At 45.9% G+C, this 12511-nt stretch overlaps 1 long non-coding RNA gene across 1 annotated transcript; it reads left to right on the plus strand.

Annotated features, from left to right (window-relative positions):
• The first annotated feature begins 1602 nt into the window (after window positions 1–1602).
• LOC140460730 (uncharacterized) lies at window positions 1603–11933 on the plus strand. Its single transcript, XR_011954322.1, has 2 exons — window positions 1603–1795; window positions 10492–11933. It is a non-coding gene; the product is annotated as an uncharacterized lncRNA (long non-coding RNA).
• Window positions 11934–12511: the final 578 nt, after the last annotated feature.

Raw genomic sequence — 12511 nt, forward strand, 5'->3', positions numbered from 1 at the left:
ATTGATTCTCCTGCTCCTAGGATACTGCCTTACCTGCTGTGCTTTTTCAACACCACACTCTCGACTCTGATCTCCAGCAACTGCAGTTCTCACATTCTCCTCATGGGCGAGGTGGGACTTGTCTTTTATTCACTCATTCACTCTTACAGCCTGTCCTTGTTTGTGGCCTAACTGTGCATCTATCAATGCAAGCTTCAGAAATATTTCTAAAGCTTGTTTTTTTTAAAAGAACATTCTTCCAGACTTTAACAACGTTTCTGAATATATGATTTTAGCTATTCTCAATTTTAAAAATCAGTCATTTCTCGCGCACCCTGTTTCCCAGGAAGAATCGTCACCACCCAGTCTCTCTCTCTCCTTAAAAGGGCTTGATACAGCGATCAAAGAGGGCTGAGGCACCAGAAAGGACGGGGTGGGGCGCTGGTGGGGGTGGAGAACGGAGAGAAATGGAGAGGGGGACAGAGGTTGGGTGATAGAGAAGGACTGGGGTTCAGAGGGTTATGGGGAGAGAATGGGAGTGCAATGTGAGGAGAGGGAATGGGCATGGGGCAGTGGGCGAGGAGAAAATGGACGGGGGTTGTGGGGGGGGGGTAGAGTGTGAAGAGAGTTTGCACAATCCTACCTTCCCAGAACTGGTATCAGTGTCCCACGAACGAACCCACTCCTCCCAAGCAGACTTGTGGCAATCATTTCTCAATATACGCGTGGCTTAGGCAGTGGAATCATATCATCCCGACAGGTCATTCACACCAACTTTCCCAACAGCATCCCATCCAGACACACTCGATTATGCTACAGCTCTGCAATTTCAAATAGCTATTTTCTGATGAAGGGTTTTGCCGGAAACGTCGATTCTCCTGCTCCTCGCACGCTGCCTGACCTGCTGTGCTTTTCCAGCACACACTCTCGACCCTCATCTCCAGCATCTGCAGTCGTCACTTTCGCCCTGTATGGGGTGAATGTTCTATGCAGAGTCTTTTGAATCTCTTCAAATCTTTCCTCCTCACCCTAAACCTATTCCCTCTAGTTTTGGAATACCTCTACCCTGAGGTAAAGGCAGGAACGTTGAGAAGCCAGACAAAATGCAAAAGGAATAAAACTTCGAGGCACAGGGGAAAAAAAATATTTCGGCAAAAAAAAAATGGCGTTGGCATTTTTCTCTCGTATTCGCATTTGGACACTTAAAATTTGTCATGATCTGCAGGTGCCCGTGTTGGACTGGGGTGTACAAAGTTAAAAATCACACAACACCAGGTTACAGTCCAACCGGCTTGTTTAGAAACACTTAGCTTTCGGAGCACTGCTCCTTCATCAGGCGGTTGTGGAGTGTAAGATCAGAAGATCATAAATTCTGTGTGACCATGTTATTCTCCACAACCACCTGATAAAGGAGCAGCGCTCCAAAAACCCGTGCTTCCAAATAAGTCTGTTAGACTATAACCAGGAGTTTTGTGATTTTTAACTTTAAAATTTATCAGTAACACCAGCATCGTGACAGAGCATACTGAGCATGCTCCGCGGTGTCAGTAAGCACTGCGCATGCCTGCCGGTGTCAGCAAAGCACTGCGCATACGCCCGGGTGTCCGCGAAAAAGGCGCATGAGCTCCTTTCCATGGACCAATGGAGAACCTTGGAGGATCCGAAGGAGTCTGGTCCTCCTGCCAATCAGAGTCGGCCGTTGTCGAAATGCGGAAGTTGGATCGTGAGCTCTGAAGCCGCTGATGCTGCTCTTTTGTCACTGAATGAAGATTAAACCTCACCCCAGACTATAAATTCCTTCCTCTGTCTAAAATTTGTGAGTATAATGTTTTTGTCACCACGTTTTCCACTTTCTTTTCAATCTGGGGTTCAATTATTGATTTGTAGCAACTGAAAGGAAAGAGTGAATCGAGGGAGGGGACAGACTCTGGAAAAGTTGATCCAGGCCTGTGTCTCACTTTGCAAACGCAGTGCCACAATGGAAGGTATAGCCTTTGATGTATGTCAAAAAAAAAGCAGAAAGGAGTGCATCGTTTATGGAGTGATAAGTTGAGATGTGGCGAAAGTGAGATGCTGGAGATCAGAGTTGAAAAGTGTGGCGCTGGCAAACCACAGCAGGTAAGGCAGCAACTGAGGAGGAGAGTCGACGTTTCGGGCACAAGCTCTTCATCAGGAACGATGTGTGGATGGACAAAGGGGCCTTAGCGTCCTTCGAAACCAGTTACTGCCAGTTGTCAGACAGGTGCAGCAAGCAATGAGCAAAGCAAGTGATATATTAGCAAGAGGAATTGAGTTCAGAAGTATGGATGTCTTTCAGCAGTTAGGCCGGTCATTGAATGTATTCAAGGCTGAGTTCATTTGACTTCGATGAACAAAGAAATGGATGGTTTTGGGGGAAGGCAAGAAAATAGTTTTAAGACCAGGAAAGAACAGTTACAGAGTCATACAGCACAGAAACAGACCCTTCAATCCAACTAGTCCATGCTGACTATATTCACAAACTAAACTAGTCCCACCTGCCAATGTTTGGCTGATATCCTTCTGAAACTTTTCTATTCGTGCACTTATTCAAATTTTTAAAAAATGTTCTAAGTGTACCTGCGTTCATTACTTCCTCTGGACATTCATTTGACACACACTCAACTCTCTTAAACGAAAAATGTGCTCCTTGTGTCTTTTTAAAATTTTTCTCTTCTCACCTTAAAAAGATTGCTCCCTATTCTTGAAACAACAGCTGATATTGACCTCATCTATGCCCCTCGTGATTTTATAAACCTCAATAAGGTCACCTCTCAACCTCCTTTGTTCCAGTGAAAAAGTTCCAGCCTATTCACTTAGATGTAAGTAGATCCATATTCAGTTATGATCTGTTCAATGCTTGTGCAGGCTCGAAAGACCAAATAGCCAACTCCTGCTCCCAATTCTCTCACTGTGGCCACGACAGCAAGACATAAGACATAGGAGCAGAAATTAGTCCATTCAGCCCATCAGGTCTGTTCATACCATTCAATTGTGGTTGATAGGTTTCTCAACCCCATTCTTCCGCGCTCTACCTGGAACTCTCCATCCCCGTGATACTCAGGAACCTATCTACCTCAGTCTTAAATATCCTCAGTGACCTGGCCTCTACAACCTTCTGCAGGAATGAATTCCATAGATTCACTACTCTTTCACTGAAGAAGTATCTCCTTATCTGCATTCTAAAATGCCCTCCCTTTCCTCGAAGGCTGTGCCCTCAGGTCCTAGTCTCTCCTACCAATGGAAACATCCTCTGAAAGTCTACTCTGTCCAGGCCAGTCATTATTCTGTATGTTTCCATGAGATCCCCTGAGTGTGGGCCTGTTAATCAGCATGAAACAGACCCTTCCGGATGAGGTACAGCAGGGATTAGGTTCAGCAATGAGAGAATAGAGGGAGAGTATGTGGGACAGAGATTTTCAGCTTCTAGGGAATAAGAGAGGAAAGAGAGTTTAGCATAAATTAGAATTGATCGGATAGGTCAAGGAGTGGCAGATGGGGTTTAATTCAGAGAAATGTGAGGTGTTGCATTTTGGTCCAGCAATCCAGGCAGGACTGACACAGTTAAGGGGCTTGTCGCAGAACAAAGAGACCTTGGAGTGGAGGTTCATAGTTCCTTGAAGGTTGAGTCTTACATAGACAGTATAGTGAACAAGGTGTTTGGTATGCTTTACTTTATTGGTCAGAGTATTCAGGATAGGAACTGGGAGATCAGTTTGCGGCTGTACAGGACATTGGTTAGGCCACTTTTGGAATACTGCATTCAATTCTGGTCTCTGTCATGTAGGGAAGATGTTATGAAACTTTGAGGGGGGGGTCAGAAAATATTTAGAAGGCTGTTGCCAGATTTGGAGGGTTTGAGCTGCAGGAAGAGGCAGAATAGGCCAGGGAGATATTTTCTTTGGAGCATCAGAGGCTGAGTGGTAACCTTTAAAGAAGTTTATAAGGGGCATGGATAGGCTGAATACCCAAGGTCTTTTCTCCATGGTAGGGGAGTCCAGAACTAAAGGAGCAGAAGTTTAAGGTGAGTAGGGAAAGGGACCTGAGGGGCAACGTATTTTCAGACAGAGGGTGGAACGTGTATGGAACGAACTGCCAGAGGAAGTGGGGAGGCTGGTACAATGACAACATTTAAAAGCCACTGGATGGGTACTTGAATAGGAAGGGTTTAGAGGGATGAGTCAAACGCTGGCAAATGGGACTAGATTAGTTTGTGAAATATAGTTGGCACGGATGAGTTGGGCCAAAGGGTCTGTTTCTATGCTCTATGACGTTAATCATCTTCAGTGAAAGTAAAAGTGTTGTTGTGAAGACTGGACTTTCAGAGCAGCTTTCAAAAATGTTTTGTCCTTACTCAGAGCAGAAGAAGTTACAATGAAATCTTTCATTTGTGAGACAACAACTGAGTGAATGAGTACATCTGGGATTTGGTGGAAAGTGGGAATTCATTGCACTGTGGGGATGAAACCCTAACCTATCCAGTCATTTCTGCTGGTAGGTGAGACGAGGCCCCAAGATTAGGGGAAGTAGATTTAGGACAGAGATGAGGAGGAACTGCTTTTCCTGGGAATAGTGAAACTATGGCAGTCTCTGCCCAAGGAAGCAGAGAAGGCAGCTTCGTTAAGTATATTCAAGATACAATTAGATGGGTTTCTGCATAATTGGGGAATTAAGGATAGTTGGGACACTGCAGGCAGGAGGAGCTGAGATGATGGATAGATCAGCCATAATCTTAATGAATGGCAGAGCAGGCAGGACGGGCCAAATGACTGACTCCTGCTTCTATTACTATGAACCTAGAACCCTGCATTTCCCATGGCTAAGCCAACTATCCTGCACATCCCTGGACACGATGGGCAATTTAGCCTGGCCAATCCAAATCAAGGCTGGTGAGCAATGTCGTGATGTGGAAATGAACCTCAGAGAATGATAGAAAGGGACAAGGAGAGTAAATATACCAGCAATCAAAACTGGATTCAGAAGATCACAGAAACTGAAACTAAAAACTGAATGTGAGCTGTATTTTAACAGAAGTGAATGAATTGACTGAACACATTGAAGAGAATAATTATGATCTGAGACTCCTTACAGGGACATGGCTTCAGGATGGCAAGGACTGGATCCTGAATATCGAGGGGGTAGTCAAATGGGAAGCTCAGTAAAGGTAGAGGGTTGGTACTGCTCATCAAAGCACTGATCACAGGGTAGTCTGGTGTCAGCTTGGATTTCAGGTCCGGATTTCTCTGTCCTCTGTTGATCTCCCTGTTCCCACAGAGTAAGATGTTGGTCTGTTCTCAGCTCTGCTGGATTTCTGCTGAAGCTTTAACACCCCCTTTTACGCGTTCGGGAAAAGTAAAACATTTAGTCAATCGAGACCCAATCCATAATCTCCTAGACTGTCAACTAGTCCAAGTAAATCTGAAGTAGGGGTCTCCCAGGACTCTGAGAGTGCTCTACCTGAGGAATTCTCTCTCCCTTACATCTAACTATTAATATCCAGCTATGATTTACAACCATACTTGCACCAACAGAAATAAAGCATCTGTTACCAAATAGACATATAGATATACAGCATGGAAACAGGGTTTCTCTATTACACACATAGAACCACACTCTCCATGGGGATGAATTTGAATTTGCAGCATTACATTTGCAGATACATTCTAGTTTGCACAAAAATTCTAAATTGGAGGAAGGACAAATGTGACGGTATTAGGCAAGAGGTTTCAAAAGCTGATTGTGCGCAAATGTTTGCAGGTAAAGGGTCGCTGGAAAATGGGAAGCCTTCAGGACTGTGATAACTAGAGTCCAGAGAAAGTATATTCTTCTTAGGGTGAAAGGAAAGGCTGGTAGGTATAGGGAATGCTGGATGACTGGAGAAATTGTGGGTTTGGTTAAGAAAATGAAGGAAGCATATGTCAGGTATAGACAGGATAGATCGAATGAAGCCTTACAGTATAAAGGCAGTAGGAGTATACTTAAGAGAGAAATCAGGAGTGGAAAACAGGGGACATGAGATAGCTTTGGCAACTAGAGTTAAGGAGAATCCAAAGGGTTTTTACAAATACATTAAGGACAAAAGAATAAGTAGGGAGAGAATAGGGCCCCTCAAAGATCAGCAAGGTGGCCTTTGTGTGGGTCCGCTGGAGATGGGGGAGATACTAAACGGGTATTTTGCATCAGCATTTACTGTGGAAAAGGACATGGAAGACATAGAATGTAGGGAAATAGATGGTGACATCTTGAAAAATGTCCATATTACAGAGGAGCAAGTGCTGGATGTCTTGAAATGAATAAAAGTGGATAAGTCCCCAGGACCTGATCAAGTGTACCCTAGAACTCTGTGGGAATCTAAAGAAGTGATTGTTGGGCCTCTTGCTGAGATATTTGTATCATTGATAGTCACAGGTGAGGTGTCGGAAGACTGGGGGTTGATTAACGTTGTGCCACTGTTAAAGAAAGGTGGTAAAGACAAGCCACGGAACTATAGACCAGTGAGCCAGACGTCGGTGTTGTTGGAGGGAATCAAACTGAGGGACAAGATGTACATATATTGGAAAGGCAAGGACTGATTAGGGATAGTCAACATGGCTTTACGTTTGGGAAATCATGTCTCACAAACTTGAATGAGTTTTTTTGAAGAACTAACGAAGGGAACTGATGAGGGCAGAGAATAGATGTGATCTATATGGACTTCAGTAAGGTGTTCAACAAGGTTCCCCATCGGTTGAGCAATTCATCAACTTCACCAACACATTCCACCCTGACCTTAAATTTACCTGGACTATCTCTGACACCTCGCTCCCCTTCCTGGACCTCTCCATCTCCATTAGTGACGACTGACTTGACACTGACATTTTTTACAAACCCACTGACTCCCATAGCTACCTGGATTACACCTCTTCCCACCCTATCTCTTGCAAAAATGCCATCCCGTATTGCCAATTTCTCCGCCTCCGCCGTATCTGCTCCCAGGAGGACCAGTTCCACCATAGGACACACCAGATGGCCTCCTTCTTTAGAGACCGCAATTTCCCTTCCCATGTGGTTAAAGATGCCCTCCAACGTATCTCGTCCACATCCCGCACCTCCGCCCTCAGACCCCACCCCTCCAACCGTAACAAGGACAGAACGCCCCTGGTGCTCACCTTCCACCCTACAAACCTTCGCATCAACCAAATCATCCACCGACATTTCCGCCACCTCCAAAAAGACCCCACCACCAGGGATATATTTCCCTCCCCACCCCTTTCCGCCTTCCGCAAAGACCGTTCCCTCCGTGACTACCTGGTCAGGTCCACACCCCACTACGACCCACCCTCCCATTCTGGCACTTTCCCTTGCCACCGCAGGAACTGTAAAACCTGTGCCCACACCTCCTCCTTCACCTCTATCCAAGGCCCTAAAGGAGCCTTCCACATCCATCAAAGTTTCACCTGCACATCCACCAATATCATTTATTGTATCCGTTGCTCCCGATGTGGTCTCCTCTACATTGGGGAGACTGGGCGCCTCCTAGCAGAGCGCTTTAGGGAACATCTCCGAGACACCCGCACCAATCAACCAAACCGCCCCGTGGCCCAACATTTCAACTCCCCCTCCCACTCTGCCAAGAACATGGAGGTCCTGGGCCTCCTTCACCGCTGCTCCCTCACCACCAGACGCCTGGAGGAAGAACGCCTCATCTTCCGCCTCGGAACACTTCAACCCCAGGGCATCAATGTGGACTTCAACAGCTTCCTCATTTCCCCTTCCCCCACCTCATCCTAGTTTCAAACTTCCAGCTCAGTTACTGTCTCCTTGACTTGTCCGACCTGCCTATCTTCTTTTCCACCTATCCACTCCACCCTCTCCTCCTTGACCTATCACCTTCATCTCCTCCCCCACTCACCCATTGTACTCTATGCTACTCTCTCCCCACCCCCACCCTCCTCTAGCTTATCTCTCCATGCTTCAGGCTCACTGCCTTTATTCCTGATGAAGGGCTTTTGCCCGAAACGTCGATTTCGCTGCTTGTTGGATGCTGCCTGAACAGCTGTGCTCTTCCAGCACCACTAATCCAGTAAAGGTTCCCCATGGGAGACTGGTGAGCAAGGTTAGATCTCATGGAATACAGGGAGAACTTGCCATTTGGATACAGAACTGGCGCAAAGGTAGAAGGTGGTGGTGGAGGGTTGTTTTACAGACAGGAGGCCTGTGACCAGTGGAGTGCCACAAGGATCTGTGCTGGTTCCACTACTTTTCATCATTTTATATAAATGATTTGGATGTGAGCATAAGAGGTATAGCTATACGTTTGCTGATGACACTAAAATTGGAGGTGTAGTGGACAGCGAAGAAGGTTACCTCAGATTAGAACGAGATCTTGATCAGATGGGCCAATGGGCTGAGAAGTGGCAGATGGAGTTCAATTCAGATAAATGTGAGGAGCTGCATTTTAGGAAAGCAAATCTTAGCAGTAGTTATACACTTAATGGTAAGGTCCTAGAAAGTGTTGCTGAACAAAGAGGTCTTGGAGTGCAGTTTCATAGCTCCTTGAAAGTGGAGTCGCAGGTAGTGAAGAAAAGGATAGTGATTGGATAGTGAAGAAGGCATTTGGTCTGCTTTCCTTTTAATAGTCAGAGTATTGAGTACAGGAATTTGGAGGTCATGTTGCGGATGCACAGGATATTGGTTAGGCCACTGTTGGAATATTACATGCAGTTCTGGTCTCCTTCCTGTCGGAAAGATGTTGTGAAACTTGAAAGGGTTCAGAAAATATGTACAAGGATGTTGCTAGGATTGGAAGATTTGAGCTATAGGGAGAGGTTAAATAGGCTAGGGCTGTTTTCCCTGGAGCGTCAGAGGCTAAGGGGTGATCTTACAGAGATTTATAAAATCATGAGGGGCTTGGAAAGGATAAATGGACAAAGTCTTTCCCCTGGGGTGGGGGAGTCCAGAACTAGAGGGTATAGGTTTAGTGTGAAAGGGACCTAAAGAGGCAACTTCTTCACTCAGGGGGTGGTATGTGTATGGAATGAGCCGCCAGAGGAAGTGGTGGAGGCTAGTCTGGATGGCCATATGAATAGGAAGAATTTGGAGGGATATGGGCAAGTTGCTGGCAGGTGGGACTTGATTGGGTTGGGATATCTGGCCGTCATGGATGAGTTGGACTAAAGGGTCTGTTTCCATGCTGTCCATCTATGACTGTATAACCCTAAATGCACAATGTGCTGGCAGTCAATGCAGGCAGCCAATACATGTAATATTTTGTAAATTCCACTTTGCAAATCGAAGTGGTCTGACTCAAGATTGGGATACAGACAGACTCTGACCTCACTCCTTTCATGCATTATCTGAGCTGAGATGTCACCTTTTCTTATAAAACCTTACGTTATCTCGAGAAGGAGCCTGACAGGAGGTTCTGGGACTTGCATATTATTGATACCTGCAACCCATTCTAAAAGATGAAAGACTTAACAATCCAGGTTCGTTCAGTATATCATTTCAGTGGCAGGACACTGTAATGTTTTTCCATAAATTCTGTGTCTTATGATCATGTACTCCACAACCAACTGAATAAGTTGCAGCACTCCGAAAGCCAGTGCTTTGAAATAAACTTGGACTGTAACCTGGTATTGTGGTATATGTAACTTTGTCCATGTTGGGGTGGATTCGCCATGTTCAATGACCCATAGTGTTCTGTTTTGGATGGGTTTAGGTGGATTTGCAGTGTTCTGTTACCCATATTGTCAAGGGATGTGCAGGTTAGGGTGGATTGGCTGTGCTAACTTAACCTACACACCCCTGGGCACTATGGGTAAGATGGATTCACTGTGCTAAATTCACTCTGTCATTAAGAGACTGGCGCGTGTAAGGAATGAGCTGCCAGAGGAAATGGGTGTACAATTATGACATTTGAAAGGCATCTGGATGAAAATATAAAATGGAAGGGTTTAGAGGGTTGTGGGCCAAATGCTGGCAAATGGGTCTAGATTAATTTAGAATATTTGGTTGGTATCGACGAGTTGGACTGTTTCCATGCTGTCTATCTCTGACTCTGGCTTGCCACATCTGTATGTTCAGTTTCTCTCTGGTGTCGGTTTTAATGCCTTTGATGTCTTATTTTGCTCTCTCCTTTCCAGGGATGTTAACCACTTCATGTCTGGTTGTTCCTCAAGAACTTGCATTGCAGGTTCACCCTGAACTGACACTATTTTTGGAGCTTCCCAAAATCAGACCTGCTCACTCTCAGCAGGGGAGTTATCCAAAATTCAGAGAGATGTCAGTCTTGAAGTTTTTGCTGTTCTGCCCCTGTAAGATCCTGAATCAACACCTTCAGGAGAATTAGTTAGAGCGGTGTGAGAACAGAGGGGGAGAGAGAGTGGGATGGTGCTTTCCATATTCAGCGTGGAATAACAAAAGAAAAGAATGTTCTGCAGAAAGTAGAATTGCTTGTTCTGAATTTCTACCTTGCACTGACAATCATGACTTTTGTCATCTCTTTTTACAAAGCATTTGATGATCTGAAGACGGAAGTTTCAAAATCAACAGATGAAGGGCTGATGCCTGATGCCTGAAACATCAACTTTCCTGCTCCTCGGATGCTGCCGGACCTGTTGTAATTTTCCAGCGCCGCACTGTTCAACTCTGACTCTCCAGCTTCTGCAGTCCTCACTTCGACGTCAATGTCCGACAGTCACTCAATCCATCAGGACTGCAACAATTTTTGACTGTGATTCTCTGAGAAGGAGCAAAGCCTTTTGGTTCCTGTTGGAGCACGTCTTCAGCATCAATGGGACTGGATGAGAGACCCTACTGTTGCAGCGGACTGATTGTGGAACCTGAAGCAGTTATACAGCCTAGAAAGAGGAATTCACGGCAGGGAGGGGCTGTACATGTGTTTGTGTGCAGCTGAAGCTTCGGCCATGGAGAAACCCAATGGATCCCGCCCCGTGCAGAAACCGTGGAAGTGTGGCGACTGCGGAAAAGGCTTCCGTGTCCCTTCTATCCTGGAGACTCATCAGCGCAGTCATACTGGGGAGAGGCCATTCATCTGCCCCAAGTGCGGAAAGGCCTTCAGCAATTCCTCCGACCTGGTGAGGCACCAGCGGGTCCACACGGGAGAGGCCCTTCAGCTGCCCCGAGTGTGGGAAGGGCTTTACCCAGGCCTCCACCCTGCTGGCCCACAGGCAGGGGCACACTGGAGAGAGGCCGTTCTTCTGCAATGAGTGTGGGAAGGCCTTCAGCAATTCCTCAATCCTGCTGGCCTACCGGCAGGTGCACACTGGGGAGAGGCAGTGAGAAGGGCTTTACCCGCGCTTCTCATCTGCGGAGGCACCAGCGAGTTCATGTGCCATCGCAGGGGGATTAAAGAAGGGATAGCCAATTGCCTTATTGACTGGACTATCAACCCAGTTCCGGGGAATCCCAGGTTTGAATCCTGCCATGGCAGATGGTGGAATTGGCTTTCGGTCAGAAATCTGGAGTTCAGAACCTAATGAAGAAATGAATGTTTGGGGGACATCACCCATCTGATTCACTCACATCCCTTTTTAGGGAAAGAAACTGCTAATGTGGGGAAGGATTCACTCGGTCGTCCCAGCTGCATCCTTTACCCTACTCATAACTCCAGACCCACAACAGCATGGTTGACTCTTCATTGCCCACCACTGCCATCGGTCATTGAGTGGGGAAAGACTTAATTGTTTACAGGGTATGGGTTGAAATTGCTGAGTGGGGCAATACTTCCTACAGTTAAGGCTGTACCAAGGATCCAATTACAAACTGACAACTCGGTGCTGACCATAGTAAAGAAGGTGAGGTGGTGTGGGGTGGGGGTGCACTCTTTGACCTTAAGCTATTTAAAAAGCAGCGACTTTTTCTACACCTTTTTGCTGGGGGGGGATCTGAAGCTGTAACAACGTTGGGTCACAATAAAGGTTACCTGAACTTATCGCCGGGCTCAGACTCTCATTGAAGGCTTTGTGCTCCAAGATGTTTTTGTTTTAAAGCTACTCATTTCATTTCAGCTTCCTGCACTAAGTTTCCAATGTCATGTATCAGATGGAGCAGTGAATGAGTAGCTAGTATCGTTAGAAGTTGTAAATTTTTCAGAAGTGCAGGTACTGCACCGTTTCATCAGCATTGTATAGTTTACTGGCAGCAGCGGGAGATGTGGGCTGGGTTCACTGGAAACGGTGTGGAGGTGCCGGTGTTGGACTGGGGTAGATAAAGTTAAAAATCACACAACACCAGGTTATACTCCAACACGTTTATTTGGAAGCACTAGCTTTCAGAGTGCTGCTCCTTCATCGGGTAGCTGTTAGCCGGGGAATAATACACCGATTGTATAGCAAAAGATCACAGTGTCATGCGACTGATAGGATCTATTGAACAAAGCTAGATTGTTGTTATGTCTTTCATCTTTTAGAATGGGTTGCAGGTTTTAGTTCATTAATATGTAAATCCCAGAACATCTTTAAAGTCACGTTCTTGAGATGACTTAATGTTTTATTAAAAAAAAGTGACATCT

This window comes from Chiloscyllium punctatum, chromosome 36 (genome assembly GCF_047496795.1).
Source record: "Chiloscyllium punctatum isolate Juve2018m chromosome 36, sChiPun1.3, whole genome shotgun sequence".
NCBI lineage: Eukaryota > Metazoa > Chordata > Chondrichthyes > Orectolobiformes > Hemiscylliidae > Chiloscyllium > Chiloscyllium punctatum.